We start from the raw sequence: 521 nt of genomic DNA, 5'->3' as shown, positions 1-521 counted from the left end.
GGCCAAAATTGACTGAATTAAATCAGTCAGCTTGATCTCTGTTTAAAATTCAGATGTGGAGACATTTTACACAACACTGAAATAATGTGATAGCAATATTTTAAGTCTACTGAAGCAGAAAGCACAGATGGAAAGGAAAAACGTTAAAGTCTCAGAGATCGAAATAAAATACACAAAACTCCACGTCAATGCAATCACTCTGATTGAAAACAAAACAAGTAAAACAAAGAAGAAGAGGTTATCAGACTGTGAAGAGTATTGACCTGYCTAACAATCATTCAATAAAGATAAACAGACTGAACATATTCTGAATCTGCATCAGTTTTAGGTACTGACAAAAAAAAGGTTTATTTTTTTAATTATCAGTGACAATTAGGCCTGTCGCGATAGTCAATAAATCAATTAATTGCACGCTAACTTTTTTTGAGGTCGGTAAAAAAAGACGGCGATAAGTTTCATTTTCCTGCTTGTTTTTTTCCTTCGTCTCTCTCCCTCTCTGTGCTCCGCTACACAGGAGCTCA

This window comes from Austrofundulus limnaeus, unplaced genomic scaffold (genome assembly GCF_001266775.1).
Source record: "Austrofundulus limnaeus strain Quisiro unplaced genomic scaffold, Austrofundulus_limnaeus-1.0 Scaffold507, whole genome shotgun sequence".
Classification (NCBI taxonomy): Eukaryota; Metazoa; Chordata; class Actinopteri; order Cyprinodontiformes; family Rivulidae; genus Austrofundulus; species Austrofundulus limnaeus.
This window is presented reverse-complemented; position numbering follows the sequence as displayed.